The sequence below is a fragment of the Anas acuta genome, chromosome 4 (assembly GCF_963932015.1).
Source record: "Anas acuta chromosome 4, bAnaAcu1.1, whole genome shotgun sequence".
NCBI lineage: Eukaryota > Metazoa > Chordata > Aves > Anseriformes > Anatidae > Anas > Anas acuta.
The window spans coordinates 48,741,849-48,760,501 of record NC_088982.1 but is presented as its reverse complement, the minus strand read 5'-3'; the positions used below and the strand labels follow the sequence as shown (position 1 = coordinate 48,760,501).

Genomic DNA, 18,653 nt, shown 5'->3' with positions numbered 1-18,653 from the left:
TTGTCAAAATGGAGCTTCCTGTATTCCAGTGACAGTCGCATCAAAGTTTGAATGGACTTGTGGACAGAAGAGCCATAAAAGATCCACTGTGCTGTTTTGTTGAGATAAAAGGCTGATGCTGAGGAATGTTTGTCAACCAAGACTGGCCTCCAGTGCTTCAAATGCTGGGGCCACTTGGCCTTCCCGTGGCAGCTGGGAGCTGAAGCTGTTGATCCACCATCCCTAAAGCGATGACAAACAAACCAGAAGCTGGGTTGCCTGTGCTGTGAGTCTCATTAAAAAGGACAGCTCTTCCATCAGGACAGTAGCATGAGGTGTACAGTTTATTTCTTGGTGTTGGGCAGTTGGAAATGAGCCCTGATGAGTACCATGGAGTTTTCTTCTCTGGAGATATTCAAGGCCTCTCTAGATGCCTACCTGTTTAACTTGCTATAGGGAACCTGCTTTGGCAGGGGGGTTGGACCCGATGATCTCTCAAGGTCCCTTCCAACCCCTACAATTCTGTGATTCTATGACTTGACGTGGAGCCCAGCAGAGGTCTCTGGCTGCTGGCAGCACCTCCGTGAAGAAGGCTGAGTGGGCCGTGCTGGGCATCAGCGAGCTCCTGTGGCAGGTGGGCTATTGCCAAACTACGATGGTTGGAGACTCATCTGCAAAAGCACATGCTAGCACCAGATAAGAGAAACATGCTGAGAAAACATATCGAAGACCCGCAAGTAAATCCTATCAGTGTAAGCCTGCACTCTGTGCACAGCAAGAGCAGAATTAGCAAGCAACCCCAAAGTTATTCCTAAGAGTATGCCATCGTCCGATGCCAAGCTCTTCCCCTTAGTTGGAAGGAAGCCCTGCTCCTGGCAGTCCCCAGAGCACAAACTGGTACTGGCACATGCGAGTGGCAGATGAAGGATCAGCTCTGTGCACCTCGGAACCAAAGCCCATCCCCACACAGGGGACACCCTGTGCTGAACCAGGTCAGGGGAACCGAGGGTGTTTGTCTGGGTTCAGGGCAGGAGGAATCAGCCTGCCAGGCTCTTGGCAGCAAATACCTGATGCTGGAAGAAGACAAGGGCTTCTTTGTCCTCTGTTACAAATAAAAATACATTGTAGTATCATCTTTTGTTGTTGTTGTTGTTTTTTATTATTATATTTATTTTTGTTTCTAAACATAGCTATAGCTATACCTGTGGCCATGTCAGAAAATGTGTGATATTAAACGACAATAAAGGAGGAACTACATCATTTTCCATTCCAAGTCAGTGCTAATTGTCTTTTGACTATAAAGGATCAAATATAAAGCTATAACCTGATTTATTTATTTATTTATTTATTTTGTGGTGTATTGCAATAGACTTTGTGGGTGCTTTTAAATCATATCAATAAGAGATGCTGTTCATTGTGTTATTAGGAGCACAATGCTTTCCAGTGGGTTTCAGCAATAACTCTTTATAATACTGGAAGACAGGCAAAACTTTTTTTTTTTTTTTTTTTTTTTTTTTTTTTTTAAGAGAAATTAGAAAATACAAAAGTTCTGACGTGATAAATTGTTAGGGGGAAAAGAAAAAAAAAGTATTTTTATTTCCCAGCCTAACTCATCTGGCTATGTAATTACGGTCTGTATTTTCAAAAGTTATCTTTGCTTTTCCAAATCAGCTGACTGCTCACCTATTAGCATGAGTGGGAAGGCTGTTTATTTTCACATGGCCAGACTATCTGTTTGGCACATCTTGGAACAGAGGTTTCCTGTTTAAAAGCCACAGCTACAGTGAAATTAGGGCTTGGGAACAGCAAGTTGTACTTGGGTTCCTTTTTTCACTTTTCTTTTTGCACAGATGTCAAGATCTTGATTTTTCTCACAAAGGCTTTGAAACTGAGAACATTTCACTGGAAAGCAAACTCTAAAAGTATTTAAACAATTGGAATGCAAATTTACAGGTACATTTTCATAGTCACGTGTGTATTTATGTGCACAAATTATGTGTTGCTAGGATATAAAAAATGGTATTGGAATTAGTAAGTAGATTTATGTTGTCTTTCATGCTTACTGCATTACTAAAATGATCAGTCAAAAAAAGATCTGGTGGAAAAAAAACAACAAGGTTAATTCGATTTTGAACTAGTGGTAAATGAGTTTTGCCAGTTGTTGTCCCCCCCCCCCCCTTTTTTTTAAGGTTTGTTTTGACTGATCTGCTTATCTCAGTGTTATGGAGAAGACATAAAGTAGCTGGAATTACACAGGGTGAATCCTCTTGTGTTGGCAAAAGACAGTGGAGATAAACTATCTGCTTCCTGCAGCCACCGCTCGCAACCCCAGCGACATCCCTCTGACAGACGCACAGGCAGGCAGGCAGTGGGTAGTGGGGGCAATGGGGGTAATAGCACTGAGGTATGGAAAGAGGACTGAATTTTAGTTTTCTACCCAGTTAAACATAAAACAGTGAAGAAAGCTCTTTTTTTGGATTTAGATTGTTTTGTCTAATATGAATTTCTTTTGTCTAGTAGGGGTTTCTGGGAATAATTTAGACTTGGATAACAAATAATGGGATATTCTTAGTGGTTTGATCTTACAGTGCACATGCATTTCTTCTGTTGAATCCCTCGTTGTACATACATTGTTGTATCTGTCAGCACATCAATACCTTATGTACAGCTAACTCCAGCTCTGTGAAGGCTTAAGGGAATATATTGGAAACTCATTTTATACCTCCTATCATCCAGTCTCTAGATATCACTCATACAATATGAACATTTCAATAGTAGATACTGCTGGCCAATGAATGTGAGGGGGGCATTATGATTTTCCCTCTTCTTTGGGTGCTTAAAAATGTTACAAAATAAATGTGGGAAAATGCTTTCACATGCAGTATTATCTACACTTTCCCTTAACCACCATTATCCCAGGAGCACCAGGCGGAGTAATAGTTGGCATAAACATAAGCTTTATAACTTTTTCTGAAACCCAGAGAAATCTGCAATTACTGCTGTAACTCCACCTTCTATTCTGATAGGCTGCTATCTCAAAAGGAGGTAAGCCTACCATTTCCCTCAACTGAAGGTTTAGAAGGTTTCTTCCCACATACTCAAAAATAAGTCTGTGGTATGCTAGGTATTTTAATGGAAACCTACAGTATTTGTCTTTTTGCAGGTTGGGACAACCTGTCCGTTTGGGCTTCCTTGCTCTGCATGAAGCCTAACTGAGATTAATGTGCATGTAGAAGTCAGCAAAGCTGTAATAGAAACAGCACCAATTATTCTGGTCTTTCAGTGTTTCCCTCTCTTGCCTCCTTGTGTCGCATGTGGTCTGTCTTGGCCCAAACGTTTGTCTGAGAGCACTGAAACGCTGCAGCCATTAGAAATGTGCCTGGAATCTCTGGGGCTGCAGACTGGTGCCAGTTGTCACTGTGCTGCTAAATCTCTGATGGCAAACATGCTTAGAGACGCCTGCCTGCACTCTGAGAAGATCCTAAATACCTTATACAAAACTAAACATATAATGGTGGTGTGGTATAAAATTACTACAGTAAAGTTAGAAAAATCTGTATCAGTTCATTCAAGTTTACAGATCACTTTGAGTGCAGTGGGATTTTTAGAGTTATTACTATGGAAAATGGTACTGAATAAGCCAAAATGCGAAATGGAAGTAAGGTGCATAAAAGCCTTGTTGGAGAAAAAGTTGGAGAAAAAACATCTTTAGATGTTTCTACTATAGTTGTTCTTTAGTTGTTTCTACTATAAGAAACAACTGTCTGGAGCTAATGAAAAAATGTTTGTTTGCTCTTTCTCCTTGAAGACTGTATTATCCTAGTAGTAACATATTTGGGGTAGATAAATGGATGATACCACAATGTAAGAATGCCTGGATTTCATGCAGCCAACTGTTTGGCTTTAGATGAAATTTTAGGAATATTCAATAGCAAAGGTCAATGACAATGGCTGTTTAATTTAAGTTACTCTAAGATATCTGTATGCATCTTCTGTCAGTTTGACGTTTGCACTAGCACTTTATACCAGATGCAGTACCTGTGACTGTAAATGGCCAGAGCAGAGTGGGTAGGGATAATAAAACTTGGTATTCCCAGCCTGCTGATGTGCTGCAGTCAGCTGAAAGGGTAGCCTGCATTCATGTAACCTTTTGTCTGCAGTATATAATTTCCATTTTCAATTAGTTTACATTTCAGGCAGTGGATGAAGTTTGGTTTTGAAGCTGCCTATTAGAGAGCTAGTTTTGTTCCTTGGGTTTGACCTTTGAGAGGAGAAAGTAAGGAATACTAGAAAAATGTTTATTCAGGAGTCTCGAGTTTCTGAATGCCTGCAGACCCTGTTGTGTTTGTTTTCCCTGATCTTTACTTAGGGAATGAAATTGACTTAGACAAACATGGTGTTTCTTTCTATTTGGCTGAAATCAGACAATGGTATTTTAATTATTTTCAAAAGGGAAAGAGATGATTTGGCTTTAATGAGAGTGTGTGTTTATTGAAGATTTGATAGAAGGTATTCTCATAAGTGCATTGCAAAGAGATTTGAGTCAAAAAAAGAAGCAGCTGTTGAAGAGCTCTGTCCGTACCTAAGCATTTTGAAATATCTTCAAACAAAAATATTGTCATTTATAATTCTTCATAAATTCAATATTATATATTTATTAGAACATTCATAGTATTGACATCAGGTACTTTTACATCCTGATCTCCTGGATTTCTAATCTTTTGTGAAGGTTTACAACTGTTCTCATAACTTTTGTTTAAAATAACAATAATAATAAAAACATTTAAAATGTTTACATGATCAGTCATATATCATTGCTTGTATTTTCCATCCTAACTTCCAGGTTTATTTTTTTTTTCCCAATATGTAGGACAAGCATACAAATCCTCAGCTTCTTAGATAGTACACAACCAAGGCACAATCCTCTTGATCTTCCCTAACCTCCTGATGAAGCGTTTGCACTCTTAAACTAGCCATCCAGTCTAATATCTGAGAATGGATCTGAATTCAGTACATTATCACAAGAGGGAGCCATTGTCAATACCATAATCTGACATCCAGTCTATGATTTTACAGGGCTACATTTATCACTCCTCAAGAAAAATGTTAAGTTTTGTGCACCCACAATGAAAGCTGTCGGGGAGGTGGTTTCTGGAAGTCTTCTTAGAGGAAAGGTAATGGGGGTCAGGACGTCACACTCACACTGTAAAATAAGAAAGAATAAAACTTTCAGAAAACTTGCAAAGCTTCCCAGCATCATCAGAACGGCAACTGTAGGGCAGAGGGAAGATGCTTAGTGATAAAAGATGTTATCACTTAAATTCTTTTTTACTGTCTTTCAGAGCTATATTTTCATTCTACTTGCATCCTTCTTCAGAATATTGGTTGTTGGTAATTACTGACAAAAAGGAAGTGGTCCTAACAGGAAATTAATTAAAGCATGTTCCTTTCTCTGAATGCACATATAAGACTATTGTATTGATTTTATACTGTAATTACAATATTTTTATATACAATACTATTAATGTAAAATAATATTGATCAGTACTTACATGGTTGCTCAAGCTACTGATAATCATCAGAGAAAACTTCATTTTTGTTGAAATGTACAGGATAATAATCTCAATCTTAGCTAATTCTTTTCCAGTTTAAATGTAACTCTCTGGGTAGCCATCACAACTGAAAAAAATCATAACCATAATAACCTGTTTTCTTTTTCTCATGTAGTTTGTTTCACATGTGCTGCTACAACAGACCAATTACCAGTACAATTTTTATATTCTTAAACAGTATCTATCCTCATCATTTAGCACTCCCCCTCCCCAGCAAAGAAAGGAATATGCTATTTCATCACTTGGTTTAATGAGCTGTTTCTTTAAATATTATTTTACAGTGAAAGGGTGGGACCACTTCAAAGCTATTACTTGCCATCTTCTCTTCCTTACCATCCTCTTCAACTTAGCTTTGCTGCTTTTAAAACTCCTCTTTTATTGACTACCCTTCAAAGCTGTGTTTTTTTAGATCTGGCTTCTCCCTACCAAATTTTCTTCTTTATTCTCCACCTGTCTTGTTGAAAACAAACTTTTCTTTCTAGTATGTTGGCTTTTGTGACGTTGTAAAGAATGTTTCACTGCTGCATGTTTGCATTAAACCATTCTCTATCACCTTTTCCATACAACACTTTTCTGCTTGCCTTTATTTTCCTGGAGGATGATGTGCTGGTGCATTGAAATTGTCAAGTGTTTCCGAGTTAGGAAACAGGAAAACAAGCCAGTTTAACATAAGGGGTGCTAAAGAGGATGGGAAGAAGCCAAAATGTGTGTGAGATCTGTAGATAGGCTACTATTCAAAGGAACCTTTAAGCCCTACTGCTCTTCATACCTTATTGGAGTGTGTATAGGATTGGGTGTCTTTCCAAGGCTTGCTAAATCAGTCTTTGATCACTCTTTTTCAAGTGATCAGTCAAATCCAGAAAAGGTACTTGCATGCTAGAAGAGTACCCTCTGAGAGAGGTTAATTGTGAACTGACTTTTAATGTAGAAAAAAGCCTAAAAAGTATGATTGAGAGTTTCAGTAGGTTTGAATTGAGATTCTTAAATTATTTCTTTTTCTAGTAGTTACTGTCATATTTCTGTTGTAAGATTTTCTAGGAATGCAGGCAAAGCCTTTGTTCTGGGAAGTCATAGTAAAAGCCTTCATAAGAGATTCATACGAGCTTTCATTGAATGGTAATTACCTGTATGTTACTGGTTACTGGTATTTATTTACTTGTTTGTTTATTTATTTACAACTGTGAGACCAGAGGTTTGTGCCACATGGGTGCAAGTTGAAAATGAAAAAAATAATACTAAGCAGATCATCTCATCGGCTTGTAAGAACTAATATTTCTTCATCCTGCTTGTGCCTTTTATTCTTTTAACATACCAAAATATATTTTAGGAACTTCTGGATGCCATTTGGGAATCAAAGTGGAGAAAGAGCATATAGTTGTGGAAGAGCCATAGAAACACTGCTCTATTCATACACTGTAATGAGTTATGCACGTCTTGCATTTTGTCACAACTTCTGAGAAATACGAACTCCAGAAAACCCTAAAATTACATCGGCAAGCGACATCCATAATATCTCAACATATATTAATTTCTTCAAACCCTTGAAAGTTTCTCATTCGTACTTGAAGCTTTCAGTCTTGAGCAGCAGCCTGAGAGCTGGGATTATGATTTGTGACACTTCTGGCTTCCCAAATGTGGTTTGTCCACAAGGGTCCGTCTTACATCTGGAATTTACTAATTTGTAAGAGTGTTACAGGAAAGAGAGAAGAGGAGAGTGATGTTTTACATATTAAACCTGTTCTAAATGTGTATTTCACCCTAGTTCAATAAATATTCTTTGGAATCAGTTTTTGTAGATTGTATACTAGGATGTAATAAAACTCTGACATTTGAGCTGTTTATAGATTAGTAAATCAAATGAGGTCTAAGCTGGTGAAAGGTGACCACAGACAATCAACCCATTATGGGATGATACATTTGAGGTTCAAAACATGTTATCCTGATCTTGCTTTGATCAGCATCTGTATTTTATAAATTACTTCAAAAAAGGAATTATATACTGAAGAATAGAGTTTGTATCTCAAGTAGTATCCTAAAATCATAAAAGCCACAGAATTTTTTCTGTTATTTCTCAGTCCTGCTAATAAAGCCAGGATGGAAACACAATCTCTCTTAATTTTACTTTTAATTCTCAGTAAATGTATGTATTTTGTAGTTCAAAGTACTATCCTCTCAGGTGCTCATTTTGCTTTTCTATGTGCTGGAAAAAAAATGTGCTTGGCCCCAACAAATTGAGATTTATGAATTATCATTGTGAAATTTTATATGGAGTTGGCTCATAATCTTAAAGTGGTGGGGGGAAAAAAGTGATGAGAAGTGCAGCATTGTGAAGTCTTTATCACTTGGCAGTGCATCATTGGCAGTAAGGAGGTTAAGTCAGAGGCACCATCCCTGACCTAACCTGCTCACTACCTGGGAGAATTAACAACAGTCCTGAAAGGTGAAGAGCGTTGTAGGTATAAGAAAAGAAGGAGAGGAGGAAACAGACAGAATTCAGCTAGAGTGCTCCTGGAAACACGGGACAGGAAAGGTCTGAAGTAAGGAGAAAGAAATAGTGTTATCGGGAAGTTTTAGTGGTTTAACAATGTTCTGCAACATCAGATTTTCCCCAGTTATGACAAGCTAAAAGAACTTACTATAAGAAATAACAAAAAAGGGTGGAAGCTATAAAGAAAATATATTATTCTGCATTTTTTAAGAGAAAGAAAAATAATGAGTAGGTTTCTGACATTATCTAGCAAATTATTATTATTTTTTTAAAAGACTTCTGCTGCTGCTATTTTCCTTTTTGATCTGCTATGAATTCACTGAAGTGAGTACATAATGCATATCCAACATAAAGACAGAGTTAAGTTTCCTGACTCTTAAAAGAAGGAGAAAAACAGGACTGCATGGAAGAATGTGTTGGAGAACAAACTCTCATCAATGCCACCAAAGGAATCATTCAGTTTCTGCATTGTATCATTTATGGAAATAAAAGAGTAAAATATAGCTGTAATAGCCCCTTTGCTTCTCTTGAAATTTAATTCATTATCTAGTTTTCTAGCAAAGAAGAAAAGGTGATATCAAGACGTGAGATGCTTGAATATTTTACTGCATTTAAAAAAAATATATTCTTGGAGTGTTCATACCAAAAGTTATCTGTGATTTGCTAGTGAAAATTAGCCACTTTGGAGCAGGAAAAAATAGAAAAATAACTTTGCACTTAAAGACTGCACCCATGTTCAGTCATACATGAATCTTCTGACTGTATTTTGTGCAAGCAAGTGTTTGTTTCCCCAAGTGACAAAAGTTTGGATAAGTATGTGTACCCCCCATGCATTCTGTCTGTTTCAAGGCCAATTCTGCCATCATTACTGATGGAAATCTCTTATGTCAAGAATGGTTGAATCAGACCATGTCACTATTTGTTTCTGCATGGAGTCAGATATCTGCCAAACCTCATGAGGCTCTTACGTTGTCTAGCATTTCCACTTTTCAGGAAACCTTTCAATGCAAGTATATTTCTCCTTAATAGTACCAGAGTAGTTAATGCAGTTCCTAATTAAAACTAAATCACTCAAATTGCCACAAAAATTACCAGCTACTTTACTTTGTGCACCTTGGCCATTTTTTTTATTATTTTTTTTAGATTTACTGTGGAGTATTCTCCATCAGAGGTGGCCTTAAAGATATTTTCATATTTCAAATTGGACCATGCTATTTTTGGTAATAGTATGACTTAGCTGGTGGTCGCCAACAAGAGGTATCCCTTAACAGAAAAAGAGATATAGCTTCAGGACATTACAACTTTGTAAGTTGATTCAGTAACTGTCTGCTCCTAGGAGGAGATTGTCTGCAATGGCAATCTCAGTATCAGTCTGAAACTTAGTATTTCTAGTTTTTTACAAGAACAGACTTTATTCTAAAACGTTACTTAGAAGCATTGGAACTGTTTTGAATGGAAATATGTAGGAAGTTAATGGTTCACAGGACTGCACAATGCAACTTAAAATTGTATATATTTCTTTATTGAAATATCTGTGTGAGGACTCAATCAGTCAGGGATTAGTAATGACCTGTAAAGCTGTTCAGATGTAGCTCTAGTTATTGCAGAGAGCTTCCCTGTGTTGGTAGCTTGGCGTTACATACCATCTGCGATCGGCTTCAGCTGATCTGTCAATAAGAGTATCTAGTTAGGTGTATAATACGAGTTTTAACGATGTCAGTCAAAATTACTATGCACTTTTATATGAGAAATCTAAAAGTATAGTGTGCCAAGCAGCATGTACTGGGAAATATAATGAAATCACAGAATCATCTATGTCAGGAAAGACCGTGAGGATCCCCAGGTCCAACCATCACCCTGACCTACAGGTCCCGTCACTAAACCATGTCCCTTAGTGCCACAGCCACGATGGTGACTCCACCACTTCCCTGGGCAGCCTGCTCAGACACTTGGCCACCCTCTCCGTGAATAAATTCTTCCTCATGTCCAATCTAAACCTCCCTGGGAGCAACTTGAGGCCATTTCCTTGTGCCTTATCACCTCAGAAAGGAGACCAGTACCCTCCTCACTGCAGCCTCCTTTCAGGTAGCTGAGGAGAGCGATGAGGCCTACCCTCAGCACCCTCTTCTCATGAGTTCAGTTACCTTTTATATATGTTATGTAAAAATGGTGCTTTTTATGTTTGATTATTTTACTGTAATGCCAACATGAAACTGAACACAAAGAAAGAAAAAAGAAAATGTTTTACTCCAAAAATATGTATTTTTTTCTGTTTTCTTATCTCTCACTTAAGGTATCTGAGGAAATGATTTGCACACCGAGGCAAACTTTAAAAACTACCCTGACACTTCTGAATTGAGTGAAATGCTGGTGCAAAAGTCATCAATAACAGAGCATGCTGACACAGCCTGATGCTGATCCATCACTGCAGTTCCCGAGGAGACATTATGATGCATTTCATCTCCATGTGAGGAAAATGTTAGGATGTTAATATGGGTATAACTGACAAGATAAATTTCAGTAAGTTATGGAATTCTTACTCTCTCTATATAATTGAGAATTTAGTTTTAAAACATTAATTACAAAGCAAGTTCATTTTTCTTTTCACACTGTCACACCTTATAAGCAAACTGAGAGCATTGACTTTATTGTTAAATATTCATTCCGGGGCAAGGAGATTTAGTGGTACAATTTCTGTTACTATTTATGGGAACTGATGTGGTTCAGGTGTCACAATGAATTTACTTCTGTATTTCCAAAATTAACAGGTATAGTATAGAAAGGCTAAAGACTAGAATTAGTTGAATTTAAAAGAAAAATAATTACAAATGCCTTCATTTAGAGATAAAAACCTTTGGAGAAAAAAACGTTTTCACATTCCCAAGGAGGTGCTGAAAACAAGTTAATAGTAAATTTAGCTTGGGTATGATTTTATATTTTCTATTTATTTTCATAGAAAATACATTCAATCTCCCTACCAGTTTTTATAAGTTAGGAGTCTTTCAGTGTAAAATCTGATCTTTTTAGGTGGTAGTTTGAGGTTGAATTACAACATCAACATCCTCTCACATAATTTTATGAGTTATCCTCAGTGGCAAACCTTTTGCTAATATCTAGAGCAGGGACATGGAATAGATAGCTATGCAACTGTTAAATCTCCTGTTCCTTTTTCTTTTCCCTGGGTGTTGGACCTTAAAACGTGTATAACTATTACACTGAGAATTTACATGTTTTGAACCCAAACATTTCCTATGTGTCTATATTCAGGAGTGCGTAGGATGGCTTTTAACTGTATTTCACCTCTTTTGAGCAGGGACAGGGAGCTACCTAACTTCACCCGAGTGCTATATCCATTAAACTTGCTTCATTCGTAGCATGGACCACACTGAATGAATGCAGTGACAAGTCCACCTTTCCTCAGTGCTGTGCCTCTGGAAGAGGAAGAGCCAAGTAGTGGCTGGAGTCCTCATCCATGGAATGGCTTTCAGCCTTCCTAAATAAGTTTAGTTCCTGCTTAGAAGCAAGACTGGGACAAAACTTTCTCCTCTTGCCCCAGGAAGTTTATGATTAAGGAATTCAGAACCAGAAGGAACGAATTCCAGGGAATCTGTCTCTTCAGCCTCAAGATAAGCTTGTTATCTCAGAGGCTGGTCTGTGTCCCAGCCCATTTTGTGCAAGGGGAGAGCTGTTTGCCTCAGATCTGAACTTTGATCTGAACCAAACAGAAGAGGCCTGCTGCATTGGTCCCTAAGGTCCAGAGCAGGGATGTTTGCTGGAGTTTGCGTTGGCTCTCTGTTGGCTACATCTTCTGGATTCCTCCCAGAACACAGAGTTAGCATGTCGTTTACACTTAAGTTTTTCTTTGTAAATTAATCGTGCACTGACAGCTGTTCTTTCAAAGTGTAGGGAGCTTAAGTGCTTTGAAATAGGTACAGGAGACCTGAGCCTGCTTCTGCTGCTATTGCAGTGTTTATCGTCAGTACTTAAAATGGCCAATGCCAATACAATCCATAACAAAGGGAAAAAAAAAAAAAGAAAAAAAAAAAAAAAAAAAAAGCTTTAAACTAAGAATTATACATATATTTACTCACCTCTGTTTAGCATTTCTTTATGGCCTGCCTAGCCTTTCTTATTGAATGAAAGTCTTTTGTATTGATTTAGCAGTGAAATAGATGAGGAGTGCTCACACAATCTATTCCATTGACTCAACTCCACTGGAGAAATGCACACTTGAGCAGTGGTAATGAATAGGTTGAACTGATAACTTCTAAGTTTCCTAAGCTATGATTATCTGCTTATCATGTGAGTTAACTCCTTAGATCCACATAGTGTGATACTATTTAACAGAACAAAGGTCTATATTGTGTTCTTGAAAAATATCAATATTTTTTTCTGGAAGAATGAAACCATAGTATGTTATCCCCCCCCATGCCCCCTCCACCCCCTCCCCCCCCCCAAAAAAAAAAAAAAAGAGGGAAAAACGATCAGGTTACTACTAGAAATATTTTATATCTGTGCCTATGTGGAGGGGTTTTGAATGTATGGGAGATGACAAACATAATACAGATGTTCAGCTGAAGGGCCATGACAAAAGAAAGGAAGATCACAGAAATATAATACAAAGATTAATAGTAGTGTAAAGATGGAAAGGTCTAACTATTGTTATTATAGTCAAACATAAAACATTTTTCTTTCAGGTTTCTCCTTTTCTGAAAGCAGGGATGGTAAGTCATTCCCTAGCCACTGCCACAGTGGATAAAAAGTTCCTTTTATCAACTTCAGATCCAGCTGATACATCCTTTGCAAACTTACTTCTTGTTTGTGTTCTCAAATGACAGCACTACAGTGCACAAAATTATTTTCCAAAAGAATGACTTCTGGAGAGATCAAGTAGGAGATGCTTTTTGCAAGCTGAGATCAATTCAGCTTTTTGTAAGCTAGCTCAAAATCAAGGGGTATTTTTCTCTGACTAAAATAAAATGAAAATATCACATTGTGAAAAGGCCTCCCTTGGAAAATTTATTTTTTGGTCAGATTATGAATTATTTAAAATTTTAAATGAGGTGGCTTGATCAAGTTTGAGAAAGTACTTGTCAGGCAAAAGGAAAAATTATCTAGAATGTCAACCAGATCTTCTGTTTGATTTGCTTTGGGAATTCCATTATGTATATTTACCCCAAGTGAGGGGGTAAATTGGATTTGCCCTGAAAGCTGTTCGTAATTCTTAAAAATATATGCATATGGTGGATGATGTAAGCTACTTTTTTTTTTTATTTATTTTTCTGAAAACTGTATCCAGTTCTGTGAACACATAAAATTCCTGGTATATAAGCTCCCAATAAAAAAGCCTGGAAAACAACACAGTATTCCTACATAAATCAGATGGCTATGCCTTTAAATTCTATCATTTGGTTTGCTTATGACTGCAAGTATAGTAACCTGAGATGTTGAATTAAGTTTTTACTTTTACTTTTCTTAAATGTGTTCTTGGTCTTACTGTCTTCCTCTCTCCATTACACAAAGGCAGGAGAGTTCTCTTCTGGTGACAATGCATTTAATTGGGGGAGTACAATTGCATTAGGTATAGGAAAGGTAAGATGTCAATTTCTTAAACTGTGTAAAAGTCCAGTCCTATTTGTTTTTATGGTCCGTACCCCTGCAGTACCATACCAATCACATATTACTATATCTCTACTGACCTGAGTAATTACAACTGGCAAAAGGGGGATTTTAATGGTTGTAGCTGAGTCTCTGAACTTTCTGACTGGGAAGCTGAACACAAAATTCCCCACACCACCATGTGGAGTTGTATTTTCACTGTAACTTCCAAATGCAGTGAAGAGGGCAATTTTCATCATGGTAAAGAGAATGGCTGCTGTTCATGTACAGCGTGAATGTGTTACTGGATTTACCAGACACACACTGTAGAATAGGGCTAAGTTGTTAAAAGAAAATAACAGCATATCATTTATTTCTTTGGCTTCTCCCAAAATCACAACTGGTGGCGAAAGCCAGACAAGCACACAGCAAGCATGCTCAAAATGCTTCCAGTTTCTCAAGCATTGTTTTAAAAGTAAGCAATAGAAAAGGGAATGAAGATCTACTGATTAAAGCATTAAAAACAAATAGTTCAGAATAAATCGCCCCCTGCCTACCGAGTCCTTGTGGTTTGGTACCTGCCTCAGTCTTGTTTGGTACCTTCCTCTGTCTACTCTGTCTAGCAGGTTTTCAGTGTCTCTGTGAGCTGCACAGCCCATACATAGCTCTCTTTGGGTCCTACAAAAATCTCTTTTTCTCTGAGACCAGTTGGTGAGTCTTTTCCATGTAATTGCAGTTAGGGCCTTTTTGCTTCCAGCAGTATCCCACAATCCACCTGTTCTTTTCTTCTCTGCATACTGGAAGCGTCTCCAAGTTGTGTGTGATTTTTTTTTGGTTAATTTTCTAACGCATAAAGCACAACACAGAAATAAGTTTAATTATTTTATATCAGGGTTTATTCTAGAGATCCTGAAGTAAGATTTGGACAGGGCATTTAGAAAACTCTAACTTGAATTATTCCTCATACTGCAGTTACTTGGAAAGGAAAATAACTGGGCAGGTTATGTTCAAATGAATGATGAACGTATTAAATCTCTTATCTGAGATGATCTCTTAGCTGCTGTCTTAGGTGTACAAGGAAGGACTGACAAATATAACTCTTTACTCAATTGAAAGGGAGTTGAACAGCTCTTCAACAGGCAAATTGTGGAGGAAAAAATGCTTTTCAGTTAGCTGACAAAAAGCTCCAGAGAGACAAATATAGAACACAGCCCTAATTTCTTCCAACCATTTAAGAAAGGGAAAATAGAAGAGTCTGTTTAACTTTCACTATTATATTCTCTTTCATACCTGGGGTATGTCTTTTTCATACCTGGGGTATGTATGATCATCTTCTTAAGAGGGGTTGCTTTGCTATTTCTGTTTCAATACACACACACACAAACATACAAAATCTTTCAGAAGGAAAACCATTTGAAAGACTGTCTTGCAATGCTAATTTTCTTTTATTTACTTCTCCCATCTGCCTCTAAAGAGTTGAGATAATGATTCTGGCATGTAACATGTCAACTTTGGGTATATTTCTAACTCTCATGCACATGGATGCTTACCGTTACCATGGAAGCAAATAAAACCACTGGCTGAGAATATCAACAGTTACCAGTGCATCTACCAGCCCAACAACAATATGTTATCATACAAGTGAACAGCAGTACTAGAAAATTCTGCAGTAAATGGTATCTGATTTGCTCTCAGTCATGGCTGCTGTTACAGATTTCAGGCAGTCATTTCAAAATGAAATTATCTTTTGTAAGGTCACTGCTTGTATGTGATGGACATTTGCTTGTGAGGAAATTCACTTCTGTCCTTGACAGTAACACCTAAGTTTGTAGTGGTGTTCTGGTTTAAATAATCTGAAGTCAGAATAAAAGAACATCGAATCTGTTGCTATTGATTCATATAGACACCACCACTATGTCTTGTGGGCTACAGAAAAAACACAGCCTGCACCCTTGTAAAGATTGAAGTGCTAGACAAAACAGATGTGTAGGATATCAAGTGTAAGATATGTGAGGATAGGTGTATATGTGTGTGCCTGTGAATAGTAATAAAATAGTTTGAGTATATTTTATGTATGTACAGACAAACATGACACAATGCAAGCAGACACCACAGTTAACACATTGCCTAGCCTTGAGAAGTGAGGATATTTGGTTAGGATTAGTGATGGTTTTCAGGACTTTTTGCTGTTTTGACTTGGTTCGTCAGTGCTTTGTCTGGAACGCCAGCTCACGTAAGCTTGGAGCACAGCAGGGATCAAGGAAGCCACACCTGGTCTTCTGCAAAAGTCGTTAAGTGAGGACAGAGACAGAAAGTCATTGGTGTGCCATAACATAGGTATTAGTACTACTTTCTGTCTTAAGTGGTGAACTCAAAAAACATCAGTTTAAATATTTAAAAAAAGCTCCATGGGAAAAACCAAAGGGAAGAGGAAATTGAACAAAACAGGAGAGAAGGAGTTTGAGATGAAGAAAGAACCCCATACTTTGTCCCTCTCAGCTTGTCATTTTTCTTGTTAGTAAGATAATGAAGATGTGAGAACTTTTGCCCAAAGATATATATATATATATATATATATTTTCCCATTGAAGAATTAAAACACCAAGAAAAATCAGAAACTGATGAGAGACCATAATATAGGACCACTTTAAACTCCTTCTGACACATTTATGGAGGGGAATTGTTTATTTAAAATATTTATTTTGGCTCTGACAGCCCAATTTTTACTCCACAAGTAACACTATAGCTATTTTTGGCTGATCCCTGACATAACATCAAATAGTAGTGTTCACAAAAGCAGCAACCTTTTATCAACGGGCAGCTTTTGGAAATGGGAATTCAGTGCTTGGAGAGCTTGGTATCTCGTACCATGACAGGCTACATGATAACGGAGCAGAATAAAATGAGATTTCTCCCCTAGCTGTAGAATGAACCTGTAAATTATTCTGTAACAGATAAGAATCTGTTGCTGTTAAACGAGGTAGCTGATGCTTCAACTCTTCTGTTTCTCTTTAGGCTAAATTTTATTAATGGTGTATCAATGTATGTGGGAGAGGGTCTCCTCTTTGAGATCACTTTTACCTGCCATTACGTACGCTGTGTAAGTGGCACATCAGTGACATCCAGTGGCAGCACATATTGATCACAGACATGTTATGCTTGGGTGCACCTTGAGGGGTGAATTCCATCAGTTTCCCTCCATTTTCTCATGACCTAGCTCAAGGCTGCGGCTGGGGAACGCAGGTACACGTGTACTGGGTTTTTTGCTCCCATGCCTACAAAACCCTCGGAGAGTGGTACAGCAGGGAGAGGGATCCCACATTTCTCTGTAAGTAACAGAGAAAGTCTTGTGACAGGTTTTCAGCTGTGGCATCATCATAAGTAGAAGTGCTCTCAGACACAGGGCCTGATTTTTGGGTGGTCCTGTGTGGAGCCAGGAGCTGGACTTGATCCTTGTGGTTACCCTGTGGGTTGGCTCCGTATATACAGTAGCGTTGTGTCATCCTATATGATTTTTTTTTAACAAATACTTGAGCAGAAGTATTTACCAGAACTGCCAAGCAAGAGAGAACAGGTTTTACAGAAGTAAGAAAAGTGATGAACTGTTAGAGCTAGCAAGAAATTTAGTGATATCTCTGGCAGATTTTTTTTTGTTGTTGTTAAGGTGACAGGTTTTCTTAAAGTGACTGAATTTACAGACTTGAATGTTCATCATTTTAAAATGTGCTATTATTTTTACTATATAAAATGTTAAGGCTTTCCTTTATCAGACAAGGAATGCTGTTCTAAACACAAGATACAGCTGTATTTCTATCAAACTTTCTTCATCGTATTACAGCAAGTTTTTTACTGAAGGTTATTCTGAATTCATTATTTCTTGCTGAGAGTAAATGAATAGTAGAACTACAAAAAGTCAAACTAAGTTACAGCATTTGAAGCAATCATTCTCAGTTGGCACTAATTGAAAGCAGAAGCAGGCCATTTTTCAGTACACAGAAAATGTATTTAATACAAAATATACATTTTAACATTTTATTGGAAGGGTTTTCTCCTAGATACAGTTCTTATTCAATGTAAGCTCATTCCAATCTTACAAAATAAATTGTGTGAAAAAATATCTCAGTGTACTAAATTTCCAGTGTAAAATGTTGCTTTAAGTAAGTCAGCATATTTCAAGAAAACAAACTCAAAGAAATTATTGCAACTTTCTAGATTTTAAAATTTAAAACATGGATTTTTGATAGAATATTTTCACTTCAGTAGAATTTTTTGATTTCTTTTAAATAAAGTCAAACATTTTCAGTATTAAACAAAAGCCAGTTTCAACATTCTTAGAATTTATTGTTCAGAAACTTGTTTTGAATAACTGCATAGTTTACTCTGGTTTGGAAAACAGAAGAAAATAACTTGATGAAACAAAAACCTTATGTTTTACCAGCTCTCTTATCTGGTGCATATGAATTACAGGACTTATTTCAACTCCTTGCCATTTTACTGATTTTCACTGGTAATACTGAATAACTAATTTAATATTATTCATTTAAATGATCTTCCAAATCAAAGAAGTCACAAAAATATGACATCACGTATTGTTATATACATTCCTCCATTCTGTCTGCCTTTGAAGATTTGATGATCATCTACCATGTGATCAAAATGCAGACATGAGACCTTATTTTCATTAGGTTGGAATTCTAATACAAGTCCTGAAATTGCATGCATAATTCTTCAGCTTACAGTAAAGTCGTTAAAAAATACATATATAAATAATCTCAAAAGGGAAGTCTGTGCAAGAACAAAACATCACACTTTTTTTCATTCTGTTGCTTATACTGCAAAAGGATGCAGAAAGTCCTTCTAAGGAAATAGATGTATTTTGCTGGATGCATTCACGTTAATACAAAGGTTGGCTGCAACATGGAAGAGAAGATGAAAGAATGAGAACGCAAAAACAGACAGGACAGTTTTACCATATT

At 37.2% G+C, this 18,653-nt stretch overlaps 1 long non-coding RNA gene across 1 annotated transcript in view; it reads left to right on the top strand.

Annotated features, from left to right (window-relative positions):
* The window catches only part of LOC137856135 (uncharacterized), a 76,967-nt gene extending 59,235 nt beyond the window's left edge, over positions 1-17,732 (top strand). The window contains exon 5 of the long non-coding RNA XR_011096217.1: positions 10,373-17,732. This is a non-coding gene — a long non-coding RNA (uncharacterized lncRNA). The remainder of the gene's footprint in view (positions 1-10,372) is intronic.
* The last annotated feature ends 921 nt before the right edge of the window (positions 17,733-18,653 follow it).